The sequence below is a fragment of the Heterodontus francisci genome, chromosome X, assembly GCF_036365525.1.
Source record: "Heterodontus francisci isolate sHetFra1 chromosome X, sHetFra1.hap1, whole genome shotgun sequence".
NCBI classification, from domain to species: Eukaryota; Metazoa; Chordata; class Chondrichthyes; order Heterodontiformes; family Heterodontidae; genus Heterodontus; species Heterodontus francisci.
In genome coordinates this window covers 3,687,860-3,702,354 of record NC_090421.1, presented here as the reverse complement: position 1 = coordinate 3,702,354, position 14,495 = coordinate 3,687,860, and the positions used below count along the sequence as shown (strand labels likewise).

At 43.9% G+C, this 14,495-nt stretch overlaps 1 protein-coding gene across 2 annotated transcripts in view; it reads left to right on the top strand.

The window, feature by feature from the left end:
* The first annotated feature begins 2,252 nt into the window (after positions 1 to 2,252).
* LOC137358583 (polypeptide N-acetylgalactosaminyltransferase 6-like) overlaps positions 2,253 to 14,495 on the top strand; it is a 92,705-nt gene continuing 80,462 nt past the window's right edge. The window contains exon 1 of one of the 2 annotated variants that reach the window (XM_068024587.1): positions 2,253 to 2,330. The gene's annotated coding sequence lies outside the window, so the exon portion shown is untranslated. The remainder of the gene's footprint in view (positions 2,331 to 14,495) is intronic. The other variant, XM_068024588.1, reaches the window with a different exon arrangement.

The window sequence follows — 14,495 nt, the reverse complement described above, 5'->3', positions numbered from 1 at the left end:
ATATATACAGCACATTTTAGATTTTTTTTCTTAAAAGTCTGAGGGAAATAGAGGAAGTAAAATGGCAACAAGCACATGGTGCAAAGTGGCATTGTGTGTAGGCTTGTGGTTTGGATCTAGACTGCAAGTGTACCAGCCTCAACTGGCATTCATACTGAAGCTTCCCCAATAGGATACATTTCTCCAATCTCAGCTATTAAGAGCCACCAGTCGTGAACTATCCAGGTCAGAAGGTTGTTGGTTTAAATCCCATATCAAGACGGGAGAACATTAACTAGGCTGATAGTTCAGTGCACTATTAAGGGAGTGCTGCATTGTCAGAGGTGCCACCCTTTGGCTGAGACATTAAGCTGAGGACTTAGCTGCCTTTTCAGATGGATATAAAAGTTCTGATGGCACTATTGAAAAAAGAACAGGGAGTTCTCCTGGTGTCTTGACCATCATTCCTCCCTCAACCAACACCACCAAAACAAATTATCTGGTTGCTCATCTCAATGCAGTTTGTAAAATCTTGCTGCCATGCTTACCCATGTCACTGAACTACAAATGGGGAAGTAATCATCCTGGATTACTATCCAGTAACTTCTGTTGGAAAGTATGTGCATGAATGTCGCAGGAGGATAGGGTTCAGCTAGGCTGTGATGCCTCCCTCAGTTGAATAGCCTGATATTACGACCAGGTGTGAAAGGTGTCTAGGAGTCTGTTACTATTTTCACCTGGTCTTATTGTAACAGGGTTTAATCTTAAACACACTGTGTTTTGAACTCCCCTTTTTGTGAATCCTTGTTCACAACCTTCCAATTATAAGACAAAGAAACCAATTCACACAGGCTTTCTGAGGTTTAAAGAAGAAAGTTGAAATGTTATTAAAACTTAAACTTAAGCTCTAATATGGTTAACGCCTACGGATATATGACGCGCTCACGCTAGCATGCACACGCGGTACACACATGCAGACAGGGACAGAAAAGAGCAGAAGAAAAGATAAGTAGAACAGTTTGAGTCAATATCTTGTTACTGTTTCTCGAGCTCGCTGTAGTCCTTGATTGAAGCTATGGTCTTGCGTTTCGTTGGAGCCCAGTATTCTTCGTAAACCTTGTTCACGTAGGCGATTTTTCTCTCTCTGAGTTTACGTGTCTTCAATGGTTTCAGTTCCCTGAGAGATGAGCAGGTAGGAGAGGAGAGGTCTTCTCAACCGAGGAGCCAGGAGCTTTCTGATCTCAAGTACTGTTTTCTCCAATTTAAAACTCTCAGTTCAAACCTCTGCAACAGCCAGTTAGTCATGTGACTAAAACTGGTCTGACCACTTCTGTGTATTGGGGAAGCAAATATTGGGTCCCCATTGTTTCAACACTGTCTGTTACTATGCAAATGTCTTTTCAGTCAGGAACGTGCAATTTTTAAGTTTTAATATTCATGTGCCTTAATCTTGGCAGGTGGAGTGGGGTGGGGGGGGGGGGGGGGGGGGGTTGCCTGACACTGACCATCTAGGCTGACCCTTGAAGAATGGCCATTTGGTCAAGGGCACCCACAACACATGGAACCCACAGCATCCTGTGCAAGCCTGCACCTTGAGAAGGCCAGGGCAGGGGGAAAACGAAGAGAGACCGGAGTTGGAAAATTGAAAAAAACAAAAAGATAGAGTCTCACTCAACAAAAACAAAATAAATTCAGTGGCACTTCAAGCACCCAACAATCTTCCAAGGGTCCCTATATGGAGCAGCCTTCTTTTTTCTAAGTCTATACTTGTTTTAAAAGCCTGTTTCATCTATGAGCTTTACAGGCCAGGAAGGTCCCAGGGTATCCCCTGATCCGTGTGGAGATAGTTGGTCAACTGGAGAATCTCAATTGTGTGAGTTAGGGAAAAAACAGTCACAGTTCCCACTTATGATCACAGTAGGATGAACTCTTGCTAGATGTGCGTCAGTGTGGACACCAGGATCAGGCTTGGTTGAGAAGTCCCACTCCACACCCTTTTGCCACTCCTACATGAATAATGGTCACTTGGATGAGGTACTAGACAGCATGAAACCTACTTCAGTGGGAAGGAGTTTTCAGAAGAGGAGGGGGAAATTGTCAAAAAAAAAAGGACTGGGGAGAAAAAAAGAATCAACAATGAGATCTATTTGCTATACACTGTCTGTTTTCTCGCTGTTACTGGTTCTCTTCTCGCCTTTCCTTCAATTGAGTTCCTATTTTGAATTTAGTTCCCCTTTCACTGTGTTTGCTCGTTCTCTCAGCTGTTCGACTGGAAATGGGATGATACTCACAGATACCAGCAAGGACAATGCTGATGACTGGCATCGACTCACCAATGCTGATCTCTACAGGTACACACAATTAATTTGGAACCATGCATTGTTTCCTAGTTTATAGTTTGATACTGCAGTTGAAATACTATCTTAAAAGGGAAAGTAAAATGTTCTTCTATTCCCACTGTTACAATCAGTTTCCTTTTTCTGTGACAGTGATTCATGAGGGACATGATGTATCCTGTTTATTTCAGCCCTGTGAGTGGCAGATGGAACCTGAACACAATGTGCTACACAGGGTTAGTGATGAAGTTCACCACAGGGTGATCTCACCCGTACCCTACCAAGAGGGAGAATAACAGCGGGGCTTATTTTGTAGATATTCTCCCTATTGGTTACTGAGAGATACTAGCAGATACCTGGAAGGAGGTCCTCTCACTTCAGCGTAAAGTGTGTGACGCAATATTTAAGTTTCTAATCATTTAAAGCATTTTCTGAAACCAACATGGTAAAGTGTTTCAAATTTTCAGAGTCACACAAACTGTCTTCTGCTGGCCTTTTTATGTAAGTGTATATGTCAGAGTTCAGTAAATTGAAAATATGATTGAATTGAGTGAACTGAAGACAGAGTGAGTGGAAAGTTGCAGCACTTATATCTGGTCCAAGCAGCTTCTCAAACCTCAGATCAAAAGCCTTTTCCTCACTATCCAAGTTTCCTTGAAGGCCCAGATTCTTTCTCAACTGGCAGATAAACAAGTTATCAACCCATTATATCTTCAAGGCAGAAACAGCATGAATTGTCATCTTTTGAACTCTGGATGGGTTATTTGCATGTTCGCTTGCTCCTAATTGACCTCCTTTCTCAGAAGCAACCTTGCATATGCTAACGTTTCACAAGTCTGAAGTGTTGCACTAACCAATCTTGGCCTAATGAGAGGCTGCTTGCAGAAAGGCATAAACTAAATCAGACTTTAATGGATAGGGGCACCGGCACAATTCAATTCATTGGAACCTATATATTTTAAATAATTATGTGATGTGGCTGAGCACTTTAAGTTTGGTTACTGCTTTCTCGGAGGCAATCTCTCAGTTGCTTGTGTCTCTTTCTACTGTCTTGCTTCCATGTGTTGATAGACAAGACAGTAACGTGTATCCCTATGAAAATATACTTTGAATGCAAAACAAGTAAAAACGACTAACGCAGACTGAGTACTTTGAAGGCACAGTGGTCAATAGTGGAGCAAGAGAGGGCAGAATCCTGTTTCCATCATAGTCAGATTGGTGGAGAATTTTTTCCCCGGTGGAATGTGATTGGTTAAGAAATGGGACATTACAGACACAAAACATTATGCAACATAACCTTATGAAGGGAAAAAAAATCAGGGTGCTGAAAGTATCTCCCATTGCCCAATATAATCAGCTTGTATTCCTAACTGCTGTCATGAGGATATAAAAGACAGCAAACCAAACACTTCTTCATATCTGGCAAAGTATCAGTGTGCAAAGTCTACTGCTTTTTACACAAGGTGTACAATTTAAGAGCTTAACTGCTGTACTAACTTCTTTGGCCTCCTTTTCTCGAGAGACAATGGGTAAGCACCTAGAGGTGGTCAGTGGTTTGTACTAACTATAGGTACACAAAGAAATGTTTGTTTTAAATAATCAGTTCACTATTAATATCTTCTTTGGCTGCCTGCTTTAAGTGAATGAGGTAATCTTACATACAATGGTACATGTCACCTTTTTAATATAATTTATATCTCATGTCAGTCAGCCCCATTGCACACTCACCCATTATTGTTTGACTTAACTCCTGCTTTCTTGCTCCCTTTTAAGTCAATCTTTGTCATCACAAGGCAATTGCTCTGACTTGCCACTGACATAGTCTGGTCTTATGTGCCAGCTGCAACTCAATTGGTAGCACTCTTGCCTCTGAGTCAGAAGGTTGTGGGTTTAAGTCACACTGTGAAGACTTGAGCACAAAAATCTAGGCTGACACTCCAGTGCATTACGAAGAGGGTGCTGCACTGTCAGAGGCGTTACCTTTTGGATGAGACGTTAGACTGAGACACTGACTGCTCTTAGATGGATGTAAAAGATCTCATGGCACTATTTGAAGAAGAGCAGGTGTGTTATCCCCAGTGTCCTGGCCAATACTTATTCCTCAATTAACATTACTAAAACAAACAGATTATCTGATCATTATTACATTGCTGTTTGTGGGAGTTGCTGTGTGTAAATTGGCTGCCATGTTTCTTACATTACAAGAGTGACTACATTTCAAAAAGTACTTCATTGGCTGTAAAGCGCTTTGCGATGTTCTGAGGTTGTGAAAGGTGTTACAAAAATGCAAGTTATTTTTTTCTTCTTTCTGGTGCTGGCCACTTTACAAACTGGTCTGTTTTCACAGTATGTTGCCCATCAGGCAGAGAAGCTCAGTTTTTCAGCTACTTCTCTGTGGCCTAAGGTAAGATGCTTGCACTTATGTAGTACCCATCACATCAAAACATTTTTGCACAATGATTGTTTTTGAGGTGTCTGTTATGGAGCAAGCACGGCAGCCAGTTCGGACTAGCAACATCCCACAAACAGCAACAATATGAATGATCACTTGAACTAATTTTTTTGAGGGAAGAATTTGACAGGACACCAGGAGAACTCCTTGTTTGTCTTTGAATTGTGTCAGCTGAACAGGTAGATGGGGCCTCTGTTTAAACATGACATCTGAAAGGCCTAGGCCTTAAATCCCATTCAGTGTTTCAGGTGAATGGCAAAGATACCATGGCACACTTTGAAGAGCGTGGAGATTGCCCTGGTGCCCTGGACAACATTCATCCCTCGATTAATGCCACCAAAAAATAGGTTAATTACTCACTTATTTTAAGATTGTGGTATCTTGCTGTGTGCAAAATAACTGCTCAATTTGCCTACATAACAGCAGTCACTGCACTTGAGCGTAGTTCATTGTTCGTGAAGCACTTTGAGAAGTGATAAGGCACTATATAAATACAAGTTATTTCTTCCCTAGAATACTGTTCACAACCTTGGTATTCTATTTAACACCGAGCTAAGCTCCCAACCCCACATCCTCTCCATCACCAAGACAGCCTATTTTCATCTCCGTGAACATAGCCAGCCTCCACCCGTCTCAGCTCATCCCCTGCTGAAATACTCATCCATGCTTCTGTTACTTCCAGACTCTACTATTCTAATGCACTCCTGGCCGGCCTCCCACATTCTACCCTCTGTAAGCTTGAGCTCATCCAAAATTCTTCTGCCCATGTCCTAAATCGCACCAAGTCCCGTTCATCCATCACCCATGTGTTTGCTGATCTACACTGACTCCTGGTCCACCAATGCCTTGATTTTAAAATTCTCTGCCTCTTGTTCAAATCTCTCTCTGGCCTCTCCCTATCTCTGTAACTTCTTCCAGCTCTACAACCCTGTGAGATCTCTAAGCCCCTCCAATTCTGGCCTCTTGCGTATCCCCGATTTTAATCGCTCCACCATTGGCAACCATGCCTTCAGCTGCCTAGGCCCTAAGCTCTGGAACCTCTCCTCCTCTCTCTCCTCCTATAAGCCACTCCTTAAAATCTATCTGTGACCACGCTTTTGGTCACCTGTCTTAAAATCTCTTTATGTGGCTCAATGTCAAATTTTGTCTGGTAACACTCCTGTGAAGTGCTTGGGGACATTTTTACTACATTAAAGGTGCTAAATAAATACAAGTTGTTGTTGTTGCTAACCCATAAGGTATAACTGTCATGATAGGAACAAACAGCAGTTGCCTTATGTAAATATATATTAAGTTACACATTCATTTTGAATCAATAGATGGAACTTTTTTATAGCAGGTTGGTGTTGGCTACCTCAATTATTAATTATTTTTCTCCTTTGAAATACAAATAAAATGTTACCAGATAAAGGATGAGCGCATTGTAAAATGGGGACAAATGAATACTTAATCGCTGTTTTTGTGGAGAAACACTATCTCTGACGTGATTTACTGTCTGTTGTCTTACTATAATGTGCCTCCCACTGCCCTTGTTACCACATCTGTTAACTTGCTGAGGGCCATCTTTTCATATTACAGTAGCAATAAGTGTAAGGAAGTGAAGAATGAGGTTAGAGATTTGGACCACAGGAATTTTGGGATTTTTTTTCTTCTGGACAAAGAGAAGTGATAGACCACTTTATATAATATTAAATTAATCACTACGAGAAACCAGCTATTAGAGAAATTCATGTAGCCTAATCAAAATGTTTGAAGTCTAGATGTCATCTTGAAATTGAATTTTTGCAGATAAAGTAACTGAGAATGTCCAAGCTCTCTTGAGCATCAAAGTTAGATCATGTTACAGTGCCACCTTATAATTTATAAGCCACGAATAAGATAATCAACTGGTTGAGTTGCACAAATGCACATGCAACTTAAGTACATTCAAGCAATAGTAAAATGCCCCACGAATAAAACCATTATTGGTGAGCTTTGCCCAGTGTGGTATGGAATCATATAGGCCAGGAAGTTCCAAGGTTCCATCCACATTCTGTGTTGAGTTAGCTGTTCACAGTCTGGGTCGTTTTAGTGGAACTGTAATTAACTTCAGGTCAGAAAGAGGGGGGGGAAAATCAGCTTAGGTTCCACCCCGATCACAATCTAGTGAGTCCTGTATGTGTACTGGATTGGGTTTGGCTGGGATACCTCCTCAGGGTGGAACAACCCAGTGACACTCACTGTGTAGGCTCATACTTTTTTTTAAGTTCATTCACAGGATGTGGGCATCGCTGGCAAGGTCAGCATTTATTACCTATCCCTATATAACTGAGTGGCATGCTAGATCATTTCAGAGGGCAGTTAAGAGTCGACGATATAGGCCAGACCGGGTAAGGATGGCAGATTTCCTTCCCTAAAAGGACATTAGTGAACCAGATGGGTTTTTACGACAATCCAGTAGTTTCATGGTCACCATGACTGAGACTAGCTTTTTATTCCAGATTTATTTAATTAACTGAATTTAAAATTCCCCATCTGCCCAGGGGTGGGATTTGAACTCATATCTCCAGTTCATTAGTCCAGGCTTCTGGATTACTAGTCTAGTAACGTAACCACTATGCTACCGTACCCTTAAAGAACAAAGCATGCCTGCTTAGGTGAGTTACTGGAGGCCAGATAGTAGCCATTTAACTGTGAGTCAGAACATTCAAGAAAGAAGGGAAGAAAATTTGGGCAGAAAAACAAAGCAGAATCAGTGCTAGTATTAGAGAAAATAACAAAACTGAAAGTGGAGGAGGCAACAATCCTTTAAACTGCAAAACTGTCCTTTGTATCCATGTATCAGAAAGATACTTGTGACTTTTTAGTACAACAGATACAACAACTTGCATTTATATAGCACTTTTAATGTCCAAAAATGTCCCAAGGCACTTCATGGAAGAAAAAAATAAGAAAAATTCTAAGAAGGGAGGTCTCTTTCTCCGACCCCTGGAACATGTTACATGGTAAAACTCCCTGTATTCACTGCTATAGGATCGTAATGATTAATTAATCAAAAGGATTACATCTGCATCTAATTGAAAATGTCCATAACAAGACACTAGTTCTGCAATGACACTAATTCACACTAATTACAGTATTAACCTAATAGTGTCCCATGTATCAGCATTGTTTATTAATCATGTTATGTATAAAGCCTTCATGGATGAACTATTGCTGAACAAAAGAAATGAGGAAACTAACCAGACTGATGATTTCCTCTGTGCACTGTATGCTTATAAAGTGGTCCTTATTCTAGGCAATCATCATTGAATCTGGCTGCTTATTGAACTATTAAACATAAGATACAAACAGGAAATGCTGGAAATACACAGCGAGTCAGTCAGCATTTAAAAAGAGAAAAGACTGATTAACATTTGAGGTCCATACCTGATGCTCTGTTCAGATGCATGATCACACCCTGAATGTTAATCCATCTCTCTCTCTTTCAGAAGCTGATAGACCAGCTCTCTTTTTCAAGTATGTACCGTCTTTGTTTCAGATTTCCAGCATTTCTTTTTCTCTTTGTTAAGGGCACACTATTTTACGTCAACTGTTGAACCGTTCGCAGGTTACGGTCCCATTTACTCTGGCTAACATCTGAATAACGGCATCATAAAATGTGAGCTTTAGTCCTAAATAAAGTAATACCGATGCATTTAAGGGTGAGCTAGAAAAGTATATTAGGGAGAAAGGAATAGAAATTAATGCTGAGATGAAGAGGGGTGGGAGGAGGCTTACATGGAGAATAAACTTCTGCATGGGCCAAGTAGCCGGTTTCTGTGCTGTAAATAGTATGTAAAGCGAGAGATCTCCCTTTACTTTGGTGAATCTGTGCTGATCGCAATGAGGGATATCTATGCTGGAGAATGGATTGTTGTGGCAGCTGGCGGGGTTGGGGCGGTTGGGTGGGGAGGAGGGAGGGTTCTGTAGCCCAGCATAACCCAGCACCTTCAGTGGAGGTGAGGAGGAAATAGTGAGCAAATGCAGAAGAAAAGCAAAAACAACAGTGTCACTCACAAAAAGAACATTGTGATTCAACTGAGCGTGTGTGGGCTTCGCCTTCAAATTTGACCTTCTCCCAGCTACAGATATTGGAAATTGAAAGTCTTTTACACACAGTCACACGATCAGTTTATTCAACTTTTTTTCAAAACAGCAATGAACTTTGGGGGCTGAATTTTCACCACGGAGGCAGGAAACAGGATTCTTTTCAGGTCAGAAACCCACCTCCAGTGGGAAACTGATTAAAGTTAAGATTTTCACATGGGTGAGCCCTTAATTGGTATGGAGATGAGTTTCCTGTCCACTTAGAGCCAGTTGGGGTGGCAATGGAGGTGAGTTAGATGAAGTGTGCAACTCATTTAGGCACCCCACAGCAGCCAACACTGAGGCTGGCCGTGCTGTGGGAGAGATCTGCTGATTGTGCCAAAGCCTTCCACAGCACCAGAAGGAAGTGAGATGTCACAGGAGAACCGGAGGCCTGGAACCTAGGGTAGGGCCTGGATCTAACGCTGGAGGCCATGAAGGAGGTCCTCTTCCTGGAGGGTAGCAGGAGGGGGCCATCTCGTCATGCAGCAGGGGAACCTCTCTGTTCAGCGTCATCTCCCTCCGCATCCTCTTCCTCCTCCTCTCTCACCTCCTGATCTTCCCCAATAAGCTGTCTCCTTCCAGGACCTCACCATTATCAAGTTCCACACCTCTCTGGTGGGCCATGTTATGGAGAGTGCAGAAGACCACCACAATGACCGAGACCCTTGCAGGAGGGTACTGGAAGGCATCACCCGACTAGTCCAGGCACTGGAATCGCATCTTCAGAAGCCTGAAGGCCTGCTCAGTGGTTGTCCGAGTTAGCAGGTGGCATTGGCTGTATTACCTCTGTGCCTCTGTCTGGAGTCCCATAGAGGGGTTAGTAGCCATCTTTTCAAAGGATATCCCTTGTCCCCTAAGATCTATCCATGCACCTTGGGGGTCAGAGTCAAGATCTGAGGCAGCCTGGAGTGCCGGAGGATGAAGGAGTCATGGCAGCTGCCAGGAAAGTGAGTGTACACATGGAGGAAGTTTTTGCTGTGGTCGCAGACCAGTTGGACATTGAGGGAGTGGAAGCCCTTCCTCTTGATGAATCTGAGTGGGCAGTCGCTGGGTGCCTTGATGGCCACATGGGTGCAACGATGATGCCCTGCACCTGAAGGAATCCAGCGATGGCGGTGAAACCCGGTGCTCTCTGTCCCTATGAGGCTGCACCTGTTGTGAAATGAATGTACTGTCCAGCTCTGGCGTGATATCAAGAAACGACTGAAGGCACTGGATACTACAAAAGCTATGGGCCCTGACAATATTCCAGCAATAGTACTGAAGACCTGTACTCCAAAACCTGCCACCTCCCTAGCCAAGCTGTTCCAATATAGCTACAACACTGGCATCTACCCAGCAATGTGGAAAATTGCCCAGGTATGTCCTGTACACAAAAAGCAGGACAAGTCCAACCCGGCCAATTACCGCCCCATCAGTCTACTCTCAATCATCAGTAAAGTGATGGAAGGTGTCACCAACAGTGTCATCAAGCAGCACTTGCTTAGCAATAACCTGCTCAGTGACGCTCAGTTTGGGTTCCGCCAGGGCCACTCAGCTACTGACCTCATTACAGCCTTGGTTCAAACATGGACAAAAGAGCTGAACTCCAGAGGTGAGGTGAGAGTGACTGCCCTTGACATCAAGGCAGCATTTGACCGAGTATGGCATCAAGGAGCCCTAGCAAAACTGAAGTCAATGGGAATCAGGGGGAAAACTCTCCGCTGGTTGGAGTCATACCGAACGCAAAGGAAGATGGTTGTGGTTGTTGGAGGTCAATTATCTCAGCTCCAGGACATCACTGCAGGAGTTCCTCAGGGTAGTGTCCTAGGCCCAACCATCTTCAGCTGCTTCATCAATGACCTTCCTTCAATCATAAGGTCAGAAGTGGGGATGTTTGCTGATGATTGCACAGTGTTCAGTACCATTCACAACTCCTCAGATACTGAAGCAGTCCGTGTAGAAATGCAGCAAGACCTGGACAATATCCAGGCTTGGGCTGATAAGTGGCAAGTAACATTCGCACCAAAGAAGTGCCAGAAGGTGACCATCTCCAGCAAGAGAATCTAACCATCTCCCCTTGACATTCAATGGCATTACCATCGCTGAATCCCCAACTATCAACAGTCTAGGGGTTACCATTGACCAGAAACTGAACTGGAGTAGCCATATAAATATCGTGGCTACAAGAGCAGGTCAGAGGCTAGGAATCCTGCGGCGAGTAACTCATCTCCTGACTCCCCAAAGCCTGTCCACCATCTACAAGGCACAAGTCAGGAGTGTGATGGAATACTCTCCACTTGACTGGATGGGTGCAGCTCCAACAACACTCAAGAAACTCAAAACCATCCAGGACAAAGCAGCCCACTTGATTGGCACCCCATCCACAAACATTCACTCCCTCCACCACCACAGTGGCAGCAGTGTGTACCATCTACAAGATGCACTGCAGCAACACACCAAGGCTCCTTAGACAACACCTTCCAAACCTGTGACCTCTACCAACCAGAAGGACAAGGGCAGCAAATGCATGGGAACACCACCACCTGCAAGTTCCCCTCCAAGTCACACACCATCCTGACTTGGAACTATATCACCCTTCCTTCACTGTCGCTGGGTCAAAATCCTGGAACTCCCTTCCTAACAGCACTGTGGGTGTACCTACATGGACTGCAGCGGTTCAAGACCTTCTCGAGGGCAATTAGGGATGGGCAGTAAATGCTGGCCTAGACAGCGACGCCCACATCCCATGAATGAATAAAAAAAAAGAGGAAGCGACCTACGAGATGCAGTGTTGTGCAGCTATTTGTGAGATGCCACTAAGGTCCGCAGCTGATCCTTGGAAGGAGCCAGAAGCGATGAAGTTCAAGACCATGGTGACTTTGACAGCCGCTGGCAGAGCATGGTGACCAGTGCTGCGAGGTCTTCGATGACAAACGACACTCCCATCCCATGAAAGAATAAAAAAAAGGGCACAGATGTCTGTGACCATCTGCCAGGGGAGTCGCGCTCTCCTGCGGCATTGGGTCTCGGTCATCTCCAGGTAGCGCCGTTTTTGGAGGTAGATTTTGTTTTGAGGGGATGACGTCTGCTGCCTTCCTGCCTCTCTCATACCCTCCTGCTGCTCAGGGCTCTGCCTTTCCTGTGGAGGGTGTTGCCCCTCATCACCACTGGGCCCAAAATCTGACAGTCGTGCCTCCAATGCCTGTTGCCCAATTGTCCTTGACAGCCTTGTCCCCTGCTCTTCTGCCTCCACAATGCCAGGGGCGGGGTATGGTGTTGACCCCATTCAATGCCTGGGCACCTCCTTACCAAATTCCAAGTCCTCCTTTGCCCTGCTGACCCTCTTATGGGGCCGGGGCGATGCCATGTGGCAGCCTTGACTGGTTCCCCACTCTGTACCAGCTCCTGAAATCCGTGCACCCCTTTAAATATTCCACTCTCCTGCTCGTAACGAGATTTTAAACTAATTTAATTGGCCTCAATTGGGAGAGCAGGATCCTGGCTGGCGCCAGGAATGCCATCTTGAAACTCACACCAGCATTTTCAGCAAACCACCACCCCACCCCCATTCCTGACTGGGGTGCAGGGGGTGTCCCAGAAATTCAGTCCTGGATGTTTAACAATATGAGGTTTGCAAAGTAACAGTGGAACCTCTGTGTTGGAGCTCCTGATGAAAGTACATTTTACCGAAGGCTAATAGTAACCCCTTTACTATTTCTACTGAAAAGGTAAATACAAGTATAAAAGCAGAGAACAATGAAGATAAAAAAAATCCTAAATCCAAATAATGCCTTCAATGTTCTGTGGACTTCTCCAATTATCACACTGAGTCTTCTAATCTAACACTGTTCTGGGTTGAAATCCAGCCCAGGGTGATGGGATAAAATTCTCTTCTATCCCAGTGGCTGTAAAGATCCTATGTAAATTGAGTTTTGGATAGTCTCAATCCAGTTCCTATTTTGCATAGATTCAAAGCACTAAATTGCCCCTAATTGAGTACCAAATGTTCCCTCTCATTTCCTTTTGCTGTGCATGGCCCTTTTGTAGCACTGCACAGTCCCTTTAAGATGTGCACACGCTTTGCCACATGACAATCTTAAAGGGACCGCTGCTTATGCGTGACCCCTTTGACCCCTGCGCAGCACATTCCTGATTGTGGCTGTGCACCCGCACAGTTTAGAGTGAGTATTGCTTGGGATATTTTTCTACATCTAAAGATGCTATATATGTTGTAGTTACTGTTGTTGATTGATAATCTCACTCCAAAAAGCCAGAAGGCAGTTGGTGTAGCAAATAGAAAAAGTGTCACACTGGTACATTTGGAGATACTCTTCTGAGATTAGAGCGGAGGCTGAAGGAACTTTGTTATGCTTCCAATCCATACCATAACTGACCTGGAAGTACTTGATGCTGAAAAAGGGCACGATTTTAACTCATTCAAAACCCACACATTTACACAGGAGTTAAAATCAGGCCCAAATTTGACACAATGTCCCATTTCCAGGTTCCAGTCTAGAGGAGCAACAACTTGCATTTGTATAGTGCCTTTAATATAGTAAAACATCCAAGGCACTTAAAGACTAACTGAAAGATGATACCAAACATACTATGCATGGCAATGTTACCTCACATGCAGCACTCAGTTGAAGGAGCTGACTGACTAAATCAGATTCCAGACTGAAGCCGTCCCAGGAATGACCGCCACTCAAGTTGACAAACCATATTTTAAGCCACACAGGGAGTAGACTATTCAGCCTTTTGAGCCTCCTCTGCTATTCAGTTAGATCATGACTGATCTGTGGCTTAACTCCATTTACCTGTCTTGGTATCATATATCTTATTTTAAGTACCAACTTCCTCTTGGTTTGCATCTTGTTGGACTTGAGGGTAGCAATTCTGATTCTGCACTCCCAGCTTGTGATTTTCTGCCCATTAAAGTGAATGGGATGATAATTGGGGACTGGAAAATGCAGAATCAAACTTATTATTATTATTATTCTACCACCCAAGGTTTGCTTCAATATGTTTCCAATGGCTGTGCCCTTTCTCCTCTCCAGAATCCCACTCCCTCCCAAATCCCTTCCCCACCACTTGCCACCTTTTGGACAAAAAGGAAGAGTCTGACATAGAGTCATAGAGTCGTACAGCATAGAAACAGGCCCTTCGGCCCACCGCGTCCATGCCAACCATAATGCCTATCTATACTAATCCCACCTGCCTGCATTAATTCCATATCCCTCTATGCCTTGCTTATTCAAGTACCTGTCCCGATGCCTCTTAAATGTTGCTACTGTTCCTGCCTCCACCACCTCCTCTGGCAGCTCATTCCAGATACCCACTATTCTTTGTGTGAAAAATTTACCCCTTTGATCCCCTTTAAACCTCCTCCCTCTCACCTTAAATCTATGCCCTCTAGTTTTAGTCACCCCTACCATGGGAAACAGACTCTGGCTATCTACCCTATCTATGCCTCTCATAATTTTATATACCTCTGTCATGTCCCCTCTCAGCTTCCTTCGTTCCAGGGAAAACAGACCCAGCCTATCCAATCTCTCTTTATAACTCAAGCCCTCCAAACCAGGCAACATCCTTGTGAATCTTTTCTGCACCCTCTCTAGCTTAATCACATCTTTCCT